General features: G+C 43.1%; 1 protein-coding gene across 5 annotated transcripts in view; it reads left to right on the top strand.

The window, feature by feature from the left end:
* Positions 1-24,218, top strand: part of TANC1 (tetratricopeptide repeat, ankyrin repeat and coiled-coil containing 1) — a 230,247-nt gene that overhangs the window by 53,201 nt on the left and 152,828 nt on the right. For 4 of the 5 annotated variants that reach the window (XM_035007970.1, XM_035007971.1, XM_035007969.1 and 1 more), the window contains exon 2: positions 3,256-3,380. The exons of the other annotated variant lie outside the window; for it this stretch is intronic. The gene's annotated coding sequence lies outside the window, so the exon portion shown is untranslated. The remainder of the gene's footprint in view (positions 1-3,255; positions 3,381-24,218) is intronic. 5 annotated transcript variants of the gene reach the window in all.

The following is a 24,218-nucleotide window of genomic DNA, read 5'->3' as shown; positions in this document are numbered from 1 at the left end:
TCATCCCCAGAGATTGTTTTCATTATTCTGGGCATCAGAATTTTTAAAGCTCGCCGGGAGATTCTGATCCGGTGGTTAGGATTAAAAGCCGCCTCAGTGTAAGTGAGATGTAACGATACTAGCAGTACCTGCATCTCAAGGAAAATGGAAGCTGCAGGATTTGAAATGAAAATAGGTATTTTAAAATAATGCCTTTTGGGGGTGCCTGGGTGGCTCAGTCGTTGGGCATCTGCCTTGGGCTCAGGTCACGGTCCCAGGGTCCTGGGATCGAGCCCCACATCGGGCTCCCTGCTCGGTGGGAAGCCTGCCTCTCCCTCTCCCACTCCCCCTGCTTCTGCTCTCTCTTGCTATCTCTGTCACTATCTGTCTCTCTCTCAAATAAATAAAATCTTAAAAAAAAAAAAATGCCTCTTGTTGCTCCTGTCCCTCCAATGCATGCCAAGTCCCTGGGGTTCTCCTTCTCCCTCTCTTCCTCCTTTATTTAAGTCTGCTTTCTATTAAGCATCAGCATCAAAAGGAAACAAAACAACAACCGAGAAGATTCCTTTCCTCGATTTAGCATTTCAGTGACATGGTCTTCCACTCCGTCTATGCAGTTGACTGGGACCTACACCTCCGTGAACTCCCACGTGCAGCAGGTTGTGATCTTCATCCCCTCTCTGGGCCTCACGTTCTAGTGGAGCAGTGTTGGGGGCTGCAGAACCCCGTACAGCCGGAGGGTGTGGGCTGTCACATGGAGCCGGTGGTCACACGCTTTGGTCCACGAACACGCACTTATTTCTATTGGATAAACAACTTGGGAGTCTCTTTGTTCATCCTTGAAAGAGAGTGATGACCAGGAAGTAAACCCTCATAATTCTCAAAAGCATTTTAAGGTTTTTTTTTTTAGGCGCCAATTAAAAATTAGATCTGCAAATGAAGAGCTGGTGATTGGCAATTGAGGGTTATTCACCTCCTCTCTAAACTCCCGTTGTTTTAGGTTCCATAAAAATTCTTCCAATAAGTGTACTTTGTTGTCTTTTGAATTTTATAGGAGAATATTTTGTGGCATGCTTGTTTTTCAAAACTCTCTTGGGCCCAAATTTTGGATTATGCATTGAAAGGGAATGGAGCCCTCTGAATGGAGGAATACTGAAACAAAAGCAAGTAAAAAGTAGAAAGTTGCACTTTTTTCTAACCTAACATTGATTCTGGAGGACAGATTCGAGGCATAGTTTCTAAGTTTGGGTAGGTGAGTGATCTCCCTGCAGTTATAAGTAACTTCTCAAACACCACTCAGAGTTCCTCTGGTCTCGTTGATCTGCTTTTTTTCCTTTCTGTAATTACGGAATATGGCCCTTAAAACCCATGTAGGACCAAATACAGAATCTAAACTCTGTGATCTCATCACCACAAAAACAGGCCGTAGGGACGGTCCTTCTTGCAGGAAGCCGCCTCCCCTTGGGACCTCTGTCACTCTGTAATTTATGGTGGTGCCTTTGTAGTCTCGAACTCAGAAAGGACCTTTCCCCCGTCCTTACAGAAGTAGTGTAACAGATGGGCTGCTCTAGGTGGAGATGGGGCCAGAGGAAAAGTATGTGTGTTTGCATAATGTGTTACAGATGTAATTTTAAGGTGCCCAAACATCGGCAGGTCCTCTGGGCAGAGGGTCTGTCTGGCAGCTGGCATATTGCGGGCTGTGATGGATATTCTTTTAAAGCTTGTGTGTAGGTGTGGCTGGGACAAGTGAGAAGCTTGCCTTCTCTGCTGAGGTGTGCTTTAAGAAGGGAGGTTGGCTGAAGTACTCGCATCAGCTGTGAGATGGCTTCCTTCCCTGGCTGCCAGAACCCTCCGTAAAGAGGCAGGTGATCCCTTTTATGATCGAGTAATAGGAGGACGCCCTGAGATACTTGAGCAGCTGCTGTTCACCAGGTGGTGCCGTCCTGCAGTGAGTGCTTAAATACCATCAGTGAGGCCAGCAGCCTGGGGGCAGAAGAAGCTGGGGGGTGTCTGGAAGTCTTGGCAGCATTTGTGGGCTGCCGCTGAATGCAAGATGAGGAAACATTTGACCCAAGGTGCTCACCCGGTCCATGTCGGTTTCTCCTCCGCGTTCTGCTCCAGGGAGATCTCTGCTGTCTCTGAAGTGGGGGAGACTTGACCCTGTGCCCTGCAGCCGTCCCCGGTTTCCTCCCAGAGAAAGGCTCCTGTGCTCTGTTCTCCTCTTTGAAGTCCTGGTGGGGAAGGGGGGCACGTCTTCTAGAGCTCCTCATTAAACAGACTTAAAGGGGGGAGAGCAGGACTGCACCCAGGCTTTGCGTGCACGAACCTCTAAGACTCCGCTGCCCTGCCAGGTGGTTTTGTTGGCCTAAACGTGACTACACACGGTTCTGTCCTTTTTGGCAGTGAAGCCCAGCCGCAGTGCTGTGAGGGCATTGCCGTGGGCCGAGCCTGATGGCTGCTGTGGTTGGGCATGGATAGCACCCTTGCGGAAGAACGTTCCCCGGGAAATAGACGGAGTCAGTCATGGGGAACCTCTTATTGGAGTCCTTCATTCAACAAGCACACACTGGGCATCTCTCCTCTTGTGACAAGAGCAGGCGCTCGGGGGTGGGGGTGGCAGGTAAGACCAGCCCTGGAGAAACTGCTAGGAGGGGAGGTCGAGGCAGAAGGAAGCGGACGCCAGAGCTCAGATTCCCTAGGAGAAGGACCGGTGAGATTCCCTGGGGGTGGGGCAGGGGGATATTTAAGCTGTGCTAGGAGGATGACTAATTTCCAGAATGGGAGAGAGATGCCTCAGGATGAGGGAACTGGAGGGCAGAGGTGTGAAATTGGACAGTGTGTTCAGAAAGCGGGAGCTGTGAGGAGTGGGGCAGGAGATGTGGGCACCCTTAGTGCTTTAGGGAGGTTCTTGGCTCCTTATCTCAAACCTTTGAAACATTTGTGTCTTGGGCTGCAAACCTATTAGCATCACTTAAAGAGAAAACCCGAGATAGGAGAAGTGAACAAGTACTTCAGTACCCTGTTCCAGACAGGAGGCTTTCAGTAAATGTCCCAGGTCTGCTCGGATAGAGGGCTTCGGAAGAAAGCACTAATTTTCTTGCTTTTGCCAGCCGGTCACCTTGCTTTCCCCTCTGTTAAGAGTATGTATATGCTGATGTCTCTTTCCTCTCCATCCTGGCTTTGTCGGGAGTTTCTGGGAGGTTGTAGCTGGTTTTATAAACTCTCTGCTGCTTGTCTCCTAGGGCGAGTGTGCTCACAGGATTTCTTTTTTTCCAGTTCTCTTTCTAGTTTTCTGTGGTCGACTTGTCCAGAGGAGCTTTCTGGGTGCTGTGCCCCACCCCACCCCCTGAGTGAGACCGCCTCTCTCTGTTGCCAGCACGTGGACTCTGGGGTGAGGCAAGGTGAGTGGGACTCATGGAGAATCCGACTCCTGACAGACCCCGTTTTCCAAGATGAGTTATTCTCTGAAAATTTTGAGGGATTTGAAAGTAAATTGGGTTTTTAGTCAAAGAAATTTAAGAATTTTTGAAAAAAATTTGGTGTCTTAATTACTGGGTTAAAGCACTTTTATTAATAGGGATGTTTTGATACGTTTTTTTTTTTTCCAGAACTTTTCTGATTTTTTTTTGTGTGTGTGTGTGCCCATTTCAAGGTTTTGGGTCTCTCTATGGTTCCTAGCACAGTACTTCTCCACTGAAAACATTTAATATGTGTTGTGTGAGTAGCTTAATACCTTAATATTGACAGTTTGCAAACACAGAAGTCCTGTTAACTTATTCTGAGCTGTGTCTTTTCCCTTCCCTGGGTTTCAAGGAGGATTTTTTTTAGTTATGTGCTTTCAGGAACTTTAGGAAAGCCGGTAAACTTCTGTACTATGGTTTTCCTGTATTGCAGTTTTGTATATGAATTTTCAAACAAAAATACCTGCTTCAAGGGTTTGGGTGAGGCTGGAAGCTCCTGATGGGTAAAACTTTTGTTCTGTTCACATTGTTAGTTGCATTCCCTATCTCTAATGTGTGACAGTTAGTAGGACTCAAATATTCTCTCTCTCCTTTAAGAAGAGAGTTGGCGGAGAACTGGATCTTCAATCCCATCTTAAGTGAGCACAGCTTGGAGGACTGTTATTTATGCTCAGCTGCTCACAGTTGAAGCCATGGAGCAGGAATCCCCAGGAGGTCCAGGATAGAATGGTTGACTGAGGGCTCTGAAGACTGCCCTATATTCCTTATCTCTGGGTGTTGGAAAGCGTCCCCATAGGAGATGGGGGTCAAGGTTAAACCTGCTTCCAAAGCTCTGTGAATTCTTGAAACGCCCATGTAACATGGAGGTGCACCCTGCCATCTGTCCTGTGTGGCTTGCTGGCAGGATTTCACATTCTGCACTCACCCCTCCTGCCATGCCTTGCTTGTCATAAACAACACCGTGATCACATTGCCCCTAAAACTTCGGGGGATCCTGCCAAAAGGTAAAGCTTTTCAGCAGGAGCATGGCTGGGGAGTACATAGCAGAATCTAAGGTGAAGCTTTAAGAATTAGAATACTGGGACCCCCCTTCCACCCCCAGTGTACTGAACTAGAAATTCGGGGATGGGGAAGGAGTCCCTGCTATATATGTCTGTTGTTTAAAACTCCTAAAAGAGATAGTTATAACTTCTTAAAAAATATTTCTATGTGGACTAGACTTAAAAACAAAGAAACTCTTTCTTAGCCTGAGCAGATGTTTGGGGGAATTATTTTTGAACTCTACTAACTAGTTTAACCAGTTCATACAGCCAAGCCAAACATCCCCTTATTGTGCCATAATTTGCATGGTAGAACCATTTTATAACTTTAAGTTAAAATTGCCTAGGACAACACTTTCTATCATTGTAAGTATACAAGGAACGAGAAAAATGACATTGAAGAACAATTTTCTGAATTTAATGAGTTAAGGCTTATTTAGAAATCCAGGTGGGAATCTGCTTAAATGGAATTTTACCCAAAGTATGCAGAGATTTGCATATTGAAACCAAAGTTTTTTGACCTATGGTAACACATTTTTCAAAGTAGTACTGAAATAGCAATTTAAATGTATTGCCCTCAGATTTATTAGACAGGAAATTTATTTAGTAAGGGATACAGTTTTTTTCCTCTTCCAGGAGGTTTTTGGGTGGTTGAGAATTAGCTAATTTTTCTTTATTCCTTCCTTGGGACCAACTTCAGGAAGTTGATAGGAGCTTAAAAGATCAGTTAAATGTTTAACTGTGTCTCTTGCAAATTCCCTTTCTCTGAAAGAAGACCTTGCAACTTTTTGTTATTTGAGGTTTTAATAAGGTTTGGAAAATAAGTTTATATTTTGAGATCAAAGAATCTTACTGCTTAGGAGGGACCTTAGAGATGACCTGTTACCTGCTTTTTTCATTGCCTCAGCTTCATGGAAACTGCTCTTGTTAAGGTTACAAATGGCCTCTGATAGAACTCTTTGACATGGCTTTTCTGTAGCACTTGATAGCACTGACCACTCCTCATTTGAAATTTCCTTTTCTGGGTTCCTTTGCATCATTTCTGACTACATTTCTTCTTCTTTAATTTCTTCCTAGGTCCTACTGTATTTGCCCTTAAATGTTCATGTTCCCTGAGCTTTGATCCTTGGTGGTTTTTCTTTTAGTCTGCTGAGCCTCTTCGGGGGACCTCAGTACTTCTGTGGTTTCAGCCACCACCCACGTGTTAATGACCCCTAAGTCTTTCTGTGAGTTCATCCCCTTGTCTCAAAACAATCTCTTGGACATTTCTATTTGGATGACTCATATTTACTTTTAAGTAGGAATATCCAAACCAAACTCCTTTCCCTCCCAATTATTGCCTGCTTCCTGTCTCTCTGGTCCGCACCCCCCCCCCCCCCCCCGAGTTCCCTTATCCCTAGGCTTCTGTCTGCTTTTCCCACTTTGGTCATTAGCATTATTCAAGCCAGAAATGTGTGACTCATCCTTCATCCTCCCTCAGCCCCATATCTTCATTTGCAGTTAAATTCTATCATTTTAATAACCTAAATAAAAAAGGAAAAGGCCATTCCACTGACATTTAAATATTATAGGCATTAAAAGTTGTAGTTGGGCTTATATAAGCAGACACAATAACATGAGACAATTATGACCATTTATGTAATATACATTTTGTACTCTGCATAATCCTAGATACTTTTCATATGTTATTTCTAATTTTCACAACTAGTCTGTGGCATATTATCTCTGTTACAAGTGAGGAATTTTTTTTTTAAGATTTTAACGCGAGAGTGGAGAATGTGCGGGGTTGGGGGGAGGGGCAGAGGGAGAGAAAGTCTTAAGCAGACTCCATGCTGAGCTTAGAACCCCAGGGCTGGTGGGGGTGGGGGCAGCGCGGGATCTCACGACCCTGAGATCTCGACCTGAGCTGAAACCAAGGGTCAGACGCTTAACTGAGACATCCAGGTGCCCCATAAGTGTGGAACCTTAAGATTCAGAGATCAAGTTACTGGCCCAAGATCACAGGGCAAGTAAAGTATGGTCGAGTTGGGATTGGGACATATTAAACCTCTAGGTTGGTCTGCCTGACTCTAAAACCTTTGACACCATGTCACTCTGTTTTGCTGTGGTCCCATAATGCCACAGTGCTATTTTGGACTTCTGGTTGGTAGGTTGATTTTTGTTGAGGCCAGGAACTGGGTGTTACTCAAATTTGTGTGTCCTATATTTTTTTTTTCCTTAATAGTAGCTGCTAAGGACAAGGTTTATTTTTTGTTTTTTATTTAGAGAGTGACGTGCGTGTAATCGTGGAATCAGTGGGGAGGAGCAGAGGGAGAGGGACAGGCAGACTCCATGCTGATCGAAGAGCTGGACGTGGGGCTCGATCCCACAACCCTGAGATCATGACCTGAGCCAAAGTCCGATGCTTAACCAACTGAGCCACCCAGGCGTCCCAAGCCTCTCTTCTCTTTTAAAGTTTTTATTTTAATTCCATTTAGTTAACATACAGTATTGTAGTAGTTTCAGGTGTACAATGTAGTGATTCAACACTTGCATACAACACCCGGTCCTCATCACAAGTGCACTCCTTAACACCCATCACTCATCCCCCCAACCTGCCTCCCCTCCGGCAACCATCAGTGTGTTTTTTTTAAGAGTCTGTTTCTTGATTTGTCTTTTTTTTTTTTTCCCTTTGCTCATTTGTTTCGTTTCTTAAATTCCACATATGAGTGAAATCATATAGTATTTGTCTTTCTGACTTATTTCGCTTAGCATTTTATTGTCTAGCTCTATGCATGTTGTTGCAAATGGCAAGATTTCATTCTTTTTTATGGTTGAGTAATATTCCATTATATATATTCCATATATATGTGTGTGTCTGTGTGAATATATAGGACTCATCTGCTTTAGCTGTTCATCAGTCGTGTGACACTTGGGCTTCTTCCATAATTTGGCTATTGTAAGTAATGCTGCTATAAACATAGGGGTGCATGTATCCCTTTGAATTAGTATTTTTGTATTCTTTGGGTAGACACCCAGTAGTGTGATTGCTGGATCATAAGGTTTTTCTATTTTTCAATTTTGAGGAACCTCCATACTGTTTTCCACAGTGTCTGTACCAGTTTGCATTCCCAAAAACAGTGCACGAGGGTTCATCTCTACATCCTTGCCAATATCTATCCTTTCTTGTGTTTTTATCCATTCTGACAGGTGTGAGATAATATCTCATGGTAGTGTTTTTTTTTTTTTTTTAATTTATTTGACAGAGACACAGCGAGAGAGGGAACACAAGGGGGAGTGGGAGTGGGAGAAGCAGGCTTCCCGTGGAGCAGGGAGCCCGATGCGGGGCTCGATCCCAGGACCCTGAGATCATGACCTGAGCGGAAGGCAGACGCTTAATGACTGAGCCACCCAGGCACCCCTCTCATTGTAGTTTTGATTTGGATTTCCTTGATGATGATTGATGACCATTCTTTCATGTGTCCATTGGTTATCTGGATGTCTTTGGAGAAATGTCTATTCATGTCTTCTGCCCATTTTTTAATTGGATTATTTGCTTTTTGGGTGTTGAGTTGTATAAGTTCTTTATAGATTTTGGATACTAACCCTTTATCAGATATGTCATTTGCAAATATCTTCTCCCATTCTGTAGGTTGCCTTTTTGTTATATTGTTTCCTTCACTGTGTGGGAGCTTTTTATTTTGATGTAGTCCCAATAGTTTGTTTGCTTTTGTTTCCCTTGCCTCAGGAGACCTATCTAGAAGGAAGTTGCTACCACCAGTGTCAAAGAGGTTACTGCCTGTGTTTTCTTCTAAGTTTCAGGTCCCACATTTAGATCTGTAATCCATTTTGAATTTTCATGTATGGTGTAAGAGGGTGGTCCAGTTTCATTCTTTTGCATGTTGCTATCCAATTTTCCAACACCATTTGTTGAAGAGACTTTCTTTATCCTGATGGATGTTCTTTCCTGCTTTGTCAAAGATTAATTGACAATGTAATTGTGGGTTTATTTCTGGATTTTCTGTTCTGTTCTATTGATCTGTGCATCTGTTTTTGCGCCAGTACCATACTGTTTTGATTACTACAGCTTTGGTTTTTTTTTTGTTTGTTTTTAAGATTTTAAGTAATCTCTACACCCAATGTGGGTCTCGAATTTATAACCCCAAGAGTGAGTCATGGCTTTACCTACTGAGCCAGCCAGATGCTCCAATTACTGCAGCTTTGTAATATACTTGAATTTCGGAATTGTGATGCCTCCTACTTTGCTTTTCTTTTAAGGTTGCTTTGGCTAGTCGAGGTCTTTTGTGTTTCCATACTAATTTTAGGATGGGTTGTTCTAGTTCTGTGAAAAATGCTGTTGATATTTTGATAGGGATTGCATTAAATGAGTAGATTGCTTTGGGTAGTATAGACATTTAAACAGTATTTGTTCTTCCAGTCCATAAGCATGGAATGTCTTTCCATTTCTTTGTCATCTTCAGTTTTTCTTCCCATCAGTGTTTTATAGTTTTCAGAGTATAACCAACTGAGCACCCAGGTGCCCCAATGTAGTATTTTTTTTTAAGATTTTATTTATTTGACAGAGACAGTGAGAGAGGGAGCACAAGCAGGGGGAGTGGGAGAGGGAGAAGCAGGCTTCCCACAGAGCAGAGAGCCCGATGCAGGGCTTGATCCCAGGACTCATGGCCTTAGCCGAAGGCAGACGCTTAACGACTGAGCCACCCAGGTGCCCACCCCCCTCAATGTAGTATTTTTTTTAATGGAGTCTTTTTTGGGGGTGGGCGGGGGCAAAGGGAGCGGGAGAGATAGAATCTGAAGCAGGCTCCACACCCAGGGGGACTCAATCTCACAACCCTGAGAGATCATGAGCTGAAATCAAGAGTTGGATGCTTAACTGAGCCACGTAGGTGCCCCTTTAGTGGAGTCTTTATCTGGTATTGGTATCAGAGTAATGCTGTCCTCATAGAATGAATTTGGAAGTTTTCTATTTTTTGGAATAGTTGGAGAAGAGTAGGTATTAATGCTTCTTTAAATGTTTGATAGAATTTGCTTGTGAAGCTGTCTAGGAGTTTTTTTGATTATTGATTCAATTTCTTTGCTGGTTATCTGTCCAAGTTTTCTGTTTTCTTCCTGTTTCAGTTTTGGTGGTTTATATGTTTCTAGGAATTTATCCAGTTCTTCTAGGTTGTCCAATTTGTTGGCATATAGTTTTTCATAATATTTTATGATAATTTGTATTTCTGTGGTGTTGACTGTTATTTCTCCTCTTTCATTTGTGACTGTAATTTCCCTTCTTGATAAGTCTTCCTAGATGTTTATCAATTTTACTGATTTTTTTTTTTTCTTCAAAGAACCAGCTCCTGGTTTCATTGATCTGTTCTATTTTTGTTTTTTAGTTTCTGTATTGTTTTTTTCAGCTCTAATCTTTATTATTTCCTTCTGCTGGCCTTAGGTTTTGTTTTCTTTAGCTCCTTTTTTTGTCAGATAAGGTTAATTGAGATTTTTCTGGAAGTAGGCCTGTAGTGCTATAAACTTCCCTCTTAGAGCTGCTTTTGCTGCATCTCTAAGGTTTTGGACCGTTGTGTTTGCATTTTCATTTGTTTCCATGGACTTTTTAAATTATTTCCTGGTTGATCCATTCATTCTTTAGTAGAATGTCATTTAACCTCTATGTATTTGTGGTCTTACAGATTTTTTTCTTGTGATTGACTTTGGTTTCAGAGCCTTGTGGTCAGAAGGTATGCATGGTATGATTTTGATCTTGAATTTGAGGTTTGTAATGTGATCTATTCTGGAGAGTGTTCCATGTGCCCTTGAAAATATGTCTTCTGTTTTAGGATGGAATGTTCTGAATATATGTAAAGTCTATGTGGTCCAGTGTGTCATTCAAAGCCATTGTTTGCTTGTTGATTTTCTGTTTAGATGATCTGTTCATTGATGTGAGTGAGGTGTTACAGTCCCCTACTATTGTAATATTATCCATTAGTTATTAACTGTTTTGTGTATTTGGGTGCTTCCGTATTGGGTGAATAAATACAATTGTTACATCTTGTTGGATTGTCCCCTTTATTATATAGTGTTCTTCTTTGTCTCTTGTTACAGTCTTTGTTTTAAAGTCTGTTTTGTCCAATGTAAGTATTGCTACTCTGGCTTTCTTTTGACATCCATTTGTGAGATAAATGGTTCTCCATTCCCTCACTTTCAATCTTCAGGTGTCTTTAGGTCTGAAATGAGTCTATTGTAGAGCCTTTTTTTTTTTTTTTTTAAAGATTTTATTTATTTGACAGCGAGAGACACAGCGAGAGAGGGAACACAAGCCGGGGGAGGGGGAGAGGGAGAAGCAGGCTTCCCGCAGAGTAGGGAGCCCGATGCGGGGCTTGATCCCAGGACCCTGGGATCATGACCTGAGCTGAAGGCAGACGCTTAACGACTGAGCCACCCAGGCGCCCCAAGCCTTTTTTTTTTTTTTTTTTTTTTAAAAACAGCATGTGAAAATGTAGAATCTTCTGAATTTCTGGTCATGCTGTTTGAATCATTCACATGCTCGTCATAATGAAGGCAGAAAAGGCCCTTTCAAGTAAAGACCTTGTTAATAAGAATAGCATAGATTGATGTAGTTGTTAGCTTGAGGTTAACTGTGCTAGAACAGACGAGGGTATGATCTACAAAAAGCAGAGAGTACGTATGTAAGTAGAGGCAGGTAAATAAAAGCAGAGTACTGACATTTTTTTATTTGGTTAAATCCTCTTGGGAGGTTGGATTTGAACATGTGTTGGTTCTACACTTTGTATTCTTATAGGTCCCACCTTTTACCCTGTCCTGAGAAGGAAATGCTCTTTGTTTTCTGCATCAGATTTTGGTAACAAAAGTTTGTCTCTGGAACACTACATCAAAAACTAATGATGTATGGTGATTAACATAACATAATAAAAAAAAAAGTTTAAGGAGAAGGGCCCCTTTAATACATAAAACCAATTTATCATTATGGAATTTAGAAATTGCTTAAGCTTTCAAAGTCTCGGGGTTTTTTTTTTTGTTTTGTTTTTTTTTTTTTACAAAGTTGCCCTATAAATTTGGAGGCAATGTTGTATTTTGCAGGGTTGTTTTAACTGTAACATGACAGAGCTAACCTAAAGTATGGTAGGTCCACAGTGAAGAGTAGGTCTTATTGTCCCCAATTATCAGAGGCCTACATTTTTTTTAAATATTTTTTTAAAGATTTTATTTATTCATAAGATAGAGAAGCAGAGGGAGAAGCAGGCTCCCAAAGAGCAGGGAGCCTGATGTGGGATTCGATCACAGGACCCTGGGATCATGACCTGAGCCGAAGGCAGACGCTTAACCATCTGAGCCACCCAGGCGCCCATCTTTTTTTTTTTTTTTTTAAAGATTTATTCATTTTAGAGAGCATGCACGTGTGTGCAAGTGGGGGGAGGGGCATAGGGAAAGACTCTCAAGCGGACTCCCTGTTGAGCCATAGCAGGGGTTGCAGGGCTCAATCCCATGACCCTGAGATCATGACCTGAGCCAAATTCAAGAGTCAGACACTCAATGGACTGAGCCACCCAGACCCACCCCCCCGCCCTTTTCCGGAGGCCTACATTTTCAGATTTAAAAAGGCTTTTGTTGGTCCATGAAGAAAAAAGTCTGGAAGAATTGATGGGAGGTGGAGAGGGATCAAGGTGAGTCAAAAACCATGATTCTTAGGCGTTGGACCCTGAAGAGTGGAGTCCTCATCAGTTGACTTACTAGAAATAAGTCTCTGCTTCAAACCAGGCCTAAAAATCAGGTGGGGTGTGGGGCTCAGCAATCTGGCTTCACAAGCCCTAGAGGTGATTTTGATGTGCTTTAACTGGCCTGAAGTTAGAGCGATCAGGCTGCAGGCCCTCCCGGTGGTCCAGTGAGGGGATGGTGATTCCCTCCCCAGAATGGTGGGAGGGAGTGGAGAGGAGCTGGAACTGGTGAGACTTAGTCATTCTCTTGGCTACTTATCAGACTTGGAAGCAGGCCATGAAGATGTAGAGGCCTGGGGTCTGGTGGACTGAATGGGGAGGTGAGCGGGGTTGCTGTCAATAGGAACCCAGAACCCACGCTGGCGAGGGGGTGTTGGAGTTCTGGGGAAGAGGAAGGCGAGTTTAGTTTTGGACATGTAGAGTTTGTGTTGCCAGGGTTGATGTCAGCAAGCTGGAAACAAAGTACTAAAACTGCAGCATGGGTAAAACAATGGGGAAACCTATTTGTGAGCTGCCTGCGTGGAGGTGGCAAATGAAGTGGGTATTCACATCATTTTTCCAAGGACAAGGATGCAGAGAAGAGAGCTGAGATTGACTGGTTTGGCATTGGATGTTGGCAATGATTGCATTCAGCTTCTCTTTCAGAAGTGTAAGTATAGATGTTTAGGAATACATGGTGATAATAGGTTTAAATAAAACCAGATTATCCCAATTTCATTGTAGTTTTGTCATAATGCTATCTTTAGAGGCCGTATGCTGTGTGATAGAGCCTGGTCTTGTACATCATTCGAGCTTGGGATCCAAGGCTTAGGCTTCTCAGGACAAGGTTCCTAGTGTTCTTTCCTCCGAGAGACAAGAAGTGGAGTCAGTGTTCCGAGTTGATGGTGGCCTGTGGCAGGCTGCTGGATCTCTGTCTCAACTTCTTTATCGGTCAAAGAGGACGATTAGAGTTCTATCTCCTCCTTGTGAGGACGAGACAAGACCCCTCACAGCGGGGAAAACTTCACAGCTTCAGCCAAAGGATGCTTTTGTCTCCACTTGTGCTGTGGTTTTCATGGTGTTTGGTTGCATTTGTGGAGCAAAGGTCTTCTATTTTTAACAGATGTGCAGTATTGATAAGAGGAGATAATTGTAAGGAATCCTGAGTCTCAGTTGGAGATGGATGGCTTTGTGGTTTTCAGTGAATTATCAGTACACAGAAATATGTGTTTTATTAGGTTTGTGAGAAGGCAGAGGGAGTTGGCTCGGGAAGTTTGCATAAAAACAAGGACCAGACATTTAAAGATTTTATTTTATATCCAGCTCTGTTGTAGACTCCCATATTTTGCTGTAGTGGAAAGATGCTTCACTGAGATCATGAAAACTTAGTACATCTGTGCAGCATCTTCATTATATCTAGAACAATTTCACATCCACTGTTTCTAATTCAGTGTCGTTCAAGAAACATGTGTTCCTGTTTTTCACTGGGTTCTAACTGGGGTGTTTTTCCTTAAAGGGACCACACACTTATATTGAGGAAATAACTTTGTAACTGCTACAAGTACAAGGAACCTTCTAGGTTTGGAGACTGTAGCATCTCCCCCTCCCACACGGCCTCCCCCCAACTAGAAAGAAAAATGATCTACGTGTATTTGTAGGGACGTGTGTGTGTGGTTTCTATGCCACTTCACAATACCGATTTTATTCCTTCGGTCGGAGATCTCTTTCATACTGTTTGTATGTGTTCCGAGAAGTGGTGACAGAATCCACGGTCAAAAGTTTCACTGCAGAGTTACTAAGGGCTTTAATTGAACCTTTCACTGGGTTTTAGAGAAGAAAAGGGAGATGTTCGTATGTGGCATGTCACCTCACTTCAAGCGTAGAGCTTGAACTTCATAGATTTGATGAAATTTTATGGGACTCCAGGAAATAACGTTTGTAATCTCCACGCATAGGAATTATTCTGTAATTCACAGTTTAGCCAGAGTGTTATTTGCGGTTGGGTCGGGTTTGAACGCCACCAGTTTAGTTCGGCACTACCCTCCCCGCTCTCCTGCGACTACTTGCATCTTTCTGGGAAGTTGAGCGGCTGCCATGGCTGAAACTGTGAGCCAGACTTAGGTAACTTTATTAGTCTAGAAAAAGTATTACGCTCCCGCAGCTGTTGTTGTAGGTCCTGACCATGAAAACAAAAACCGTCTCAGTTACCCGGGATCCATGAGAAATTGGCAGTGGCCCAATGTAAGTCCATGTATTTTGGACTCTAAATTATATTTATCTTCATATGGGCATCCCCTGGTTTAGGGCACGCAGCTGGGGAGTGGCCTGACTGTATGAGGCGGTGGGGGTGGGGGAGCCTCGGGTACCACCCTTAACTAGGAAGCCTGATCCAGTTAATTGGAAGACTATGTAACTCCTGGATGTTAAACACTTTAAAAGGGATAAGGAGAGCGTCCAAGAAAACAGAACCATAATAAAATACACTTGTCCCATATATTCAACCCAGCTTTCCTGGTTTTGTCTGTCGTCTCATAGTGTAAATTGCCACAGGTCTTTCTCTTGCAATGACAGGCTAGTTATTGTGGGTGGGCTAGTAATTTGGTGGTGATGGACTTTCTTGTTAGATAGAACTTTTATAGATCACTATGAAAATTAATCATGGGACTTGGCATTTAATTGCTAGGAGTGGTGCATATGTGGAATACCCAGTCTTGCTAATGTGTGCCAGTCAGTAAATGACCGTCTGATTTTCTGAATTTCAGTGGTTCTGTGAGTGGGAGAAAACTGCACTACTGGGTCTCTAGAAGCCCCTGGGCTATTAGCAGAGCACTTAGCAAGTCTGAGTAATTACCCCATTGAGTCTGACTGATTCTTTGGGTCAGAGTCTCTAGTCCTTGGGGTCCTTGGATGTACTTCAGGGCATCTGTGAACGTGGGTGGGTGGGGGAGAAAAATCACATCTTTGTTTTCACAATCTCCAACCAGAAAGTGGCTTTTTCTTCAGTCGTGAAAATGGGCAGCATCACATATTGTCAGCACCTGTGGCTTTGGCAAGTAGAAATCACATTTGTGTCCCGCACTGTGGGAGATCGTTTTAACTATCACTTACGCTCATCATTGCTAGAAAACTGCAGTAGCTCTTAGACCTGCTACTGTGTCTTGTTATGTGTGTTAAGCACACATTTACTATTCTCACAGTTTTGCTGCTTAAATATTTTTATATCTGTGTTTCAACACAACTGATTTTCTTTGTAAGTATTTTCTTCGTCAGAATCCTTCAGAAACACTGAGAGGATCTGGATTGCTGAAGCAGTCCATGACCCTTAAAAGCTCCCAGACTCCTGTCTTGGATGGCACCCTTGTAGCTCTCTCCTCTCACTCTGAGATCAAATTAGTTAACATTTAAAAAAAAAAAAAAAGTCAACATATTTGGCTTCTGCTTCCTAACATGGATTGTCTTTTATTTTGGGGGCTCTGACCTTCCCCCATTTTGGGGCTCTTGGAGTGAATTAAAAAAATACGACCATCCGCCACTTCCGGGTTACCTTTCTTAATGGGCCCCTGTAGCAGTCCCCTTTAAGACTGCTTGCTGCAACCAAGTGTTTATGGCCAAAATGGTTTCCCTTACAAATTTCAGGTAAGGGTATACAGTGCTCTGTCTGTTGATATTATTTGCTTTAGCTATGGGAGAGATGATGCTGTGTGACTTGTATGAATTTCATTTAGCTCTTCATTGCGTTACCATGGCAGGCGATACCCTAGTTTTATTTTAGAACTTGATATCTAAGGTTAAAACCTTATTATATCTATTGGACTATGTAAAACTGCCCAGAGAAAGAAAGCCTGGACAGGAGGCCATTCCTTGCCCCATCTCATCACCTTTTAACGGGCTTCATGCAGTTCATTCAGTGAGCTAGGGCGTGGGTTTTGAGCTCCTCTTGAATAACACCGTTCCTAACTTCTGGCGTGTTAGGAACAGGGGAAGCATTGCCCATGTGAGACTGCAGTCTCTGTCCCAGACACTCTTCCCCGTTGGTCATATGGCCCAACTTCCAATGGTGTTCTTCTGTAAGCTCATGAATTCAAGAGCGAGCTTGCATTTTGTTGCATGACCCCTCCAGGTCACCAGTATTGACAACACTGGTGTTTGAAATAACTCCTAGAGGCCTAGCAGAACTTGAGCAAGTACACAGTAGGTGTCTGTCCATAGAGGCAGATTCTCTGTTTCAGGATAGATTTGAGACCTGGGATGCTGCTCTGTGGGTAGAGGGCTGTGTGTGTGTGTGGCCAAAGATGATTTTTTTTTTTTCCTCCCCTATTAAGCAGTTTTGTCTGTTTGACCACCTCACCAGGTCCCTGGGAGCTAGTCTGTCTCATTTTTAGCCAAAAAAGCAGGTATAAGATAGGGACTGTGTTGTTAGGCTCTGGAGCAAAACTACTGGGATGGGGAACCTGGCTCTGCTCCCATGAGCTATGTGACCCTGGCAAATCACTAGCCTCTCTGTCTTTGTAGAATGGAGATATTATAGTACCTTCTGCAGCGGGTGGTTGTGAGGATTAAATATATGTGGGCTAAGTGCTTAGAGCAGGGCCTGGTATAGAGTTAGTGTGAAATGGGTGTTGCTGGGTGCACATTTCAGTCACCTGGGGGAGTTGTGAGAAACGACACTAGGTATTGGGGACTCTCATCCTAAAGAAATCAGGAGCTGGGGGGCGGGGGGTTATCACCTTGTTCAGAGCATCCTAGCAAGTCACTGACAGAAGTGGAGGAGGGATTTTGATGTCTTCTGTTCCATGGGTTTAAGTGAAAGATCCATCTGTCAGCTACAGAAGCAAGAGATCTTTGTGTAATGAATAGCTGCCTTTCACGGGGCATCTTTGAAGTTGTCTGACCTTTTTTTACTTTGAGGCCAGATGCCGTGCAATTTAAAAAATTTAATTTCTTTAGATTTGTAATACCAGACTCCATTCAGTTGGCACTGATTGATTGAGTGCCTTTTAACAGTTTCTGAAAAATGGACTTTCTGACATGTCTTCAAGGTCTCTTCTCCTTTTCCGGTAAAGGCTTATCACCCATGCCCGAGACTCCGGCCAGGGGCTCTTTTTTCATCTGGGGAGATGGCTTATCAGCTCCTGTGATGACAGTGGTCTTAGGAACCAGAAATAAAGTTTGCCCGTAAAATTCTAGCTCCTGCAGGTGGAAGAGGCCTGATTGTCCAGTCAAGCAAGAGAGGGAGCAGTGTCCCTGTTAGATGAGCCCATGAAAGGGGGAACAACTTGCCCAAAGCTGTTTTGTTTATGGAATGCCTTCTAGCTTGCTTCAGGGAGTTGTAGTTGCTAGATATCAAGAAGTTGGTGTGTGTAAGCTGGGAGTTCATCGCTCTGTTGTATGGTACAAGTGGAAAGCTTCACAGAAAGGAAGAAGGGGAAAGGAGGAAATGTCATCTGTGTGGCTGTTGTGGGGATAACTGCCACGGGGAGGATCGGGGCTTGGGTCTCCCGCTGCTGTAAACCTTACAGGGGAGCATCCTGTGACCTGAGACACATCCTCTGCGGGGCTGTGTGAGAGGGTGGGAGCACGTTCAAAGACTCAGCTTCGTATTCAAACCCTAGGTGGTCCTCCATGGGCTTTTGACCTCGTGGCCACTGGGGCTCAGAGTTGATCTTGGCTTTCTCCCAGCCTTGGCTGGATGGAAGACAACTACACTTTCGCCCTTCTGCAAAAGCCACCTTGTCTTTGAGGCTTGTATTATGCACTCTCCTGGTCACCTCCCTACCCCCTTGTCCCTGAGTTCATTCAAGACTTTGGAAGCAGCCACTTGGTGCCTGAGCTTTCAAGTTCCAGGTCCATCTTTACATATTGTGTAACTTTGCAGAAGTTGTTAATCTCTCTAAGCTTCTCTGCTTCCTTGGTTATAAAAAAAAAAAAAAAAAAAAAAAAGGATCCGTACATATAGAGTTTTGTTTTGGTTTAGTTATTTGGGTTTTTTTTGGATAAAAAGATATATGTATATAAAACTCCTTACCTGACCTGTAGTCAACACTTAATACTAGCTATTAGGATGATGGCTGATACCCCAAATGCTACCTCTATTACTGCAGTCAGCATCTGAATGGCCCTTCCCCATACCAGGAATCAAGTTGCTTCCAGCAACCCTCATTTGAAGGCCTTCCACTTTACCAAACCATGCTTTTGGCTGTCATGTGGACTTCATCATTGTCTGGAATTGTTCCATATCCAAAATTTAAAAATTCATTTAAAAGGACTGGACTCTTTCTCAACTCCCTCATTCACTTAGTCTGTGTTTGTTCTTGGATTTCCTTGAGACCCCATCCCTGTCTTCTCTGGCCATCAGACCTCTCAGGGCCTCACTCCCTTCCTGTCCAGTCCTGACTCCCTGGAGCACCCCTCCCAGCATGTCACACGGGCCCCCTTCTCAGTCTTGTTGCACTTGTGATGCAGACTCCCAGTCACTGATCAGTCCTCTCCTCTTCTGGGGGGTTCTTGGGGCTGAGCATCAGAGGATGCAGCTGCATAGATTCATTATTGGGTGCCATGGCTTGCTTGGTCTGCAACCTGGATTGGGTAGTCAGAGCTGTTCAGCTGTCCTTGTAATCTTGTGCTTGCCTTCGTCTCTTCTGCAAAGGCTGTTTTCAACCTTTACTGCTCCTCTCATACCTTATTTTTACTTTAGAGAGAAAATGGAGGCATGAACTTCTAGCTTCCTGCCTATGTTTTTTTACTTTGTTTTCTTCCCCCTCTGTCATATTATTCTTGACTTTGTGTCCCTCTTTGCTTGGTACAGACACTTAGGAATTTGTGCAGAATGAAAAACTGCAAACTCTAGCCCAGTGCTGCTTCCTTAATTTGGAAAACCAGGTTGTAACCCTGTTTCTCTCTGCATCTTGCTGACCCAGGAGAGTCAGGATAAGTTCCTTCAGTGCTCAGGGCCTTGCATTTTAAATGAGGCTGTTATATTTGTTTAAATTTATTAAAGGATGGCAGTCTATTTTGAGATACAGCCATTCCCTTTGGGAATTATAGATGGATTAAAATTATGTTCCTCCCCAATATATCTATTGGTATTGAAGCAACAAAACAAATACTCTGCTGGGGTGGGGAGTGGGGCAAGTTCTGACCATCAGTGGCTCACAGCCTAGTGGAGGAAGCAGGTGGGTAAGAAGGCCTTGAGCAGTTTTGAGGTGGCTTTTTTTTTTTTTTAAAGGTTTATTTACTAGAGAGAGAGCTTGAGCAAGTGGGGGGAGGGGTAGAAGGAGAGACTCTTTCAAGCCAACTCCTCGCTGAGCGTGGAGCTCATTAACTTGGGGCAATCCCAGGACCCATGAGATCTTGACCTGAGCTGAAACCAAGAGTCGATCACTTAATCAACTGAGCTACCCAGGTGTCCCGAGGTGGCTTTTGAAGTGGACTTGCAAATGCCTTTGCTTTCTCAGATCTAAACATCTATGAATGTCTGGATGGTGGTGGTGGTGGTAATAATATCACAGTTATTTTGTCTTCTCGTTTGGAGCATCTTGCCATTGGGGTAGGGAGGTAGGTGCTTGGTTGAGAAGCATCCAACCCGAAGACAGCTTCTGGCGACCAGGGGCTTTCTGCAAGACTGGTGCTCAGTCTTGTAAACAGCCATTGGCCTGGGACTCATAAGGCTTATTGCCAGGAATGCTGCCCTTGGTTTTCTCCTTATCTGAGCCCTTCCTGGTTTGAAGGAGAATGTATTGATTTCAGGTTTTGGCTTTTCTGTCATTGTACTTATCCCTTCTGTATGTGTATTTGAAATACCAAAATAAAACCTCCCTGCAGGCTTCTGAAGACTGGATAAGAGAACAGATCCTGCTGTGGAAATGAGTTGTTGATTGTGTATAGGCCAGATAACTTTGACCATAAATTTGGAAACTAGTGGTTGGTACCAGAACAATTCTTAAATTACTGGTCCAAACCCCTTGTGTGAGAGGATTGCCATTGAGTTCCCTTTCATAACAACCTACTATTCATTCATTTAAAAAATGTCCTTAGTGTTTTTTGTGTATAAGGTACATTGCTAGGTACCGGGAGGGATTTGTAGAGTTGACTGCCATAGCCTGGGAGGGCTTTATGGAGGAAGTAGTGTTTAAAAGTTGGGCTCAACAGATCTCTTCACAATATAAAAAAAAATGGCTCTTGGAGCCAGAAGGAAGTAGCTTGTTCATATTTTCCTCCTAAAGTGAAATTTCCTTTTTGTCAAGTAGTTCACAAAATGAAAACTTCTTTGAACAAACTTGCATATTAGTAATTTTCTAGTAACTTGAAATACCAGCTTGGGAGAGTCAGGATTTAAAATTTTTTTAAGTAGGGGCGCCTGGGTGGCTCAGTTGGTTAAGCGACTGCCTTCGGCTCAGGTCATGATCCTGGAGTCCCTGGATTGAGTCCCGCATCGGGCTCCCTGCTCAGCAGGGAGTCTGCTGCTCCCTCTGACCCTCCCCCCTCTCATGTGCGCTCTCTCATTCTCTGTCTTAAATAAATAAATAAAAAATCTTAAAAAAAAAAAAAATTTTTTTAAGTAATCTCTATACCCAACGTGTGGCTCAAACTCACAACCCCAAGATCGAGCGTCACATGCTCTACCTACTGAGCCAGCCAGGTGCCCCAGGAGAGTCAGGGTTTTTGTTTTTTTTTTTTAGAAACTTTTCCCAAAGCAACTTCTATATCCTCCTATAAAATATTTAAAATGTGGCTGAAAGTGATTTCAGTCTAATAGTTTCCACTTAATTTGTGCATCAGAAAACATTTGAGTTGAGACTTCATGCCCAGAAATCTTTTAAATTCAGGTTACTTGAGGCTGTAAATTTACTATGCTTTTTAGTAAGTCCTACTCAAATCGGAAGTCTTTTTGCCTACGACAAGCCTAAGTATAAAGAGCAGTAGAATTAGAGGTACGGTTTGTGGAATGGCTTTGAATAAAGAAGTGAATGGTTGAGCCTTTGTGTCCTGGGGAATAATTTATAGCCCACTGATGCCATACTAGCAGTGGAAATGGGGTAATAACATCATACAGTTGCTTTCTGATTGCTTGGTCAGTAGCCACTCTGGTCTCCCCCAGCTTTTCTGGACGAATCCTCTGAATCCTTAGAGAAGTTCAGTGACTTGTTCCCAGTCACAACACAAGGACCAGGGCTGGGATTAGGTCTCTTGATTCCTGGGCTTTTTCAACTATACGGAGTGGGGGAGGGGAGAGAGACCTACTGGAATTTCAAGTATTCATCAAGGGTTGTTTTTCCCCAGCCTCATGGGAGCTCTAAAAGAATGTTGAGATATGGCTCTTGCTTTCAGGAAGCTTCTATAACACAGTTTTCCGTGAATTTCCAGCCAACAGCCAGTGCCCCATCTAGCAGGCCTCTTTGTTTCCTTTTGTGGTCTCTATTCTGTTTTGTTTTCTTGACTTGCTCTATTCTATATATTATTTATCTTGAAAGGTGCTTCAGACCCCCCACTGCCGCCACACATTTCCTTTCTTTTAACAACATTAAAGGATGCTAATGGAAAGTAAATTCTAAAAGTAGCCATACAGAGGACATGGCTATTATTCAGATGAGTCAAATCTTGGTTGGAAAAAAATTTTCAAACCCTTAAAGTTGAGTATGTTTTTGATGTCTCCCTTTTCGGGGAGGGGGGATCCTTAATTATGTATAACTTATTTTTCAGTGTTTCACTTGTAAATATTGCTGTTCTGGTTTGCTTGATGTTGACAAAAGAAGGGAGGCACCTTCAGAAGAAGCTTTGCTCTGAGGTCAGATAAACTGTTTAATGGGAGAGGCTCCTTCCAATGGAGTGCACACAGATTCAGGATAACTGGATAATAAGATTTTGTGATTGTGAGAGTTTTTAAGGTTAATTCAGGTGTGGACATGAAAGAGTATTATGAAATGCAGCATTTTCCTCACTAGTATCTCATGGCTTGATGTCACATGGATTTAACTGCGTTTTCTGGCATTCCTTGTGAATGAAAATATGTAGGAATGTTCCTTATAACTTATAAACTGCTATAAATGTTGGCTAATTGCTTGATTTGGAGGAAATTGCTCATCTGTGTTCATTGCAGCCTAGTTAAATCTGTCAGCAAATACTGAGAACAGAGTGGGTGCGAAGCCTGTGTTCTGGCTTCTGTTTGTATTAAAGAATAAACATAGTCCCTGCCCTCAGCTCACAGATTCAACTTGGAATTGTATAAATAGGCAGTATGGCACTCCAGAAGAGGAAAATTTTCATACTATTGTTATTCTGTGATTTCAGACAAGGTGGTCATGGTTATGATGCTGCTATTGTGATTGCAAGCCAAAACAGATTTCGTCTTGCTTTGAGATCCTCCCTGTTTTACCTAGGGTGATCTTTGTTAAATTTTATCTATCACTGTAGTCACTGCAGAATTCTAACACATAACATGGAGAAGTTGTGCCTATCCTCAAAGACTCTATGTGGTAAATGAGAAATCCAAAAAGTGAAAGTAAGTTTGGTACTTTAACTTCTGGGCATTTTAAAAGGAAGAACTTATGGTATCTGGGAAACTTAGATGTTGAATGGCAGTAGAAAAATAAGGAAATCTAGGTGCCTTCAGGTCATTGGTCTTCTAAGGTTAATGTCCTATACTCATATTTTATTTTCTTTTAAGTGAAAATGATAGGAAGTTTTCTCCCTTTAGAGAATTTCAGACGCTGGTCTGGAGGCTGGTCTTTTCGCTCTTCCTCAAAAGTATATACTTTAAAGAAATGGCAACTGAAGTGACTTTTGCACTCGGGTAGACTCATTTGAAGTTTCTCCAGGTCACAGTTTGAATAGGTCTTAGAATATAAATTTAAGCTTTTCCCCTTGACTTGCTATTTATGGAGGAAAGCAGGAACTGGAAAGAAAAATTATAGTGGCTATCTGATAGCCTCTTTCACTTGACTCAAGACCACTGATGTGGAAGATATGACAATCCTGAAAACAGCTGAGCTCCCCAAAGTAGGCATCCAAGATGTCTGGCATGAGATGCCTGAGTCAGTGTGTCTTAGTCCTTGTCCTGTGGGATGTGTCTTCCCAGTGGCACAGCAGATCTGCTGTGGGTTGGAGATGACCAGGGTGATGGATCACGGGCAGCCTCACCGCCATGGTGGGGCCTGAGCTAGTTGGTGATCCAGAGAAGCGTGGGGCTCCTGGACAACTCCCCAAGGGACCGGGGCCAAGCTCTGTTGGCATGTTTTATAAAGTGTGTAGTCTTTGTTCAATCCTGAAGGTTGGTTGATTTTTGGCAAAGAAAATATCTGTGCTTAGCAGGCATCTATTATTAAATTTTGTCCACCATTTTTTACACCGCATTTTGCAGTGTTTTAAGCATGACCATCAAGAGAAATTTGTGTTTCCGTAGTTACCCTGTAGAAGCACACTGTGGTCCTCTTCCCAGATTCCGTGCTTGCCCTTTAGGTGAAACACAAATCTTTACACCAGGGTTCACTGAAGTAGCATTTTAAAGAAGAATTAGGCTGTAAGCTATGCCCCTTTTGTGTGTAGAGACTTGTTTATAAGGTGATTTAACCCTATCAAACTTCACTATAGCTTTCTCCAAATTCTGCTTAAAGATACTATCCTCCTGGTATCTCTAGGGTGGGTTGGTTTGTTGATTTTTGTTTGTTCATTTGTTTGATTGCTGTTGCCCAAAGCTTTCATTTTCTGAGAGGAGAGGCAGAGCAGTGGGAGGAGGAGGACCCTTGCTGGGAGTTTGCAGATTTGGATTTGGGCCCTGCTATTAATTAGCTGTGTGACCCCTGGGCAGTCAGCCTTCCAGGGTCTCTGTTTCTTCATCAGGGAAACAAAGGACTTGGAAAAATAAATACAGGCCTGGACCAAATGGTAAGGTCACTGTGTGTGCTAATGTTGTGTGACTCTGAATGGCATGCTTAGGGACTGCTCTCTCTCTGCCCCCACAGAGGCTCTGCTTCACTCTGGGGTTGAGCAGTTGTGTGGGGTGCTACACCAAGGCCATTTCAAGCATTCAGGCTCAATAGGCAGGTGGGACC

This window comes from Mirounga leonina, unplaced genomic scaffold, assembly GCF_011800145.1.
Source record: "Mirounga leonina isolate KUSES-001 unplaced genomic scaffold, KU_Mleo_1.0 Mir_151, whole genome shotgun sequence".
Taxonomy (NCBI): Eukaryota; Metazoa; Chordata; class Mammalia; order Carnivora; family Phocidae; genus Mirounga; species Mirounga leonina.
This window is presented reverse-complemented; position numbering and strand designations above follow the sequence as displayed.